Source organism: Myotis davidii, unplaced genomic scaffold (genome assembly GCF_000327345.1).
Source record: "Myotis davidii unplaced genomic scaffold, ASM32734v1 scaffold198, whole genome shotgun sequence".
In the NCBI taxonomy this organism is placed as follows: domain Eukaryota; kingdom Metazoa; phylum Chordata; class Mammalia; order Chiroptera; family Vespertilionidae; genus Myotis; species Myotis davidii.
Genome location: NW_006291485.1, coordinates 1,901,923 through 1,902,134, shown reverse-complemented (window position 1 = coordinate 1,902,134; position 212 = coordinate 1,901,923).

Below are 212 nucleotides of genomic sequence, written 5' to 3'. Positions count from 1 at the left end.
GCACCGTTTGCCGACGGACCCCAGGGGAGCCCAAACTCCCAGACTCCGGGCTTCGCGACGCTGCAGCCGCCTCCTGCGAGCGCAAGAGAGGTAGAACCGGGGGAGAGGGGCCTACTCGGACGGTGGTGGCGGAGGGATTTACGGCGTCCCCGGACGGGGCGGACCGTAGGCGGGCCCTGGAGTGGGCGTGGCCAGCGCGCGGGCGGGGGACG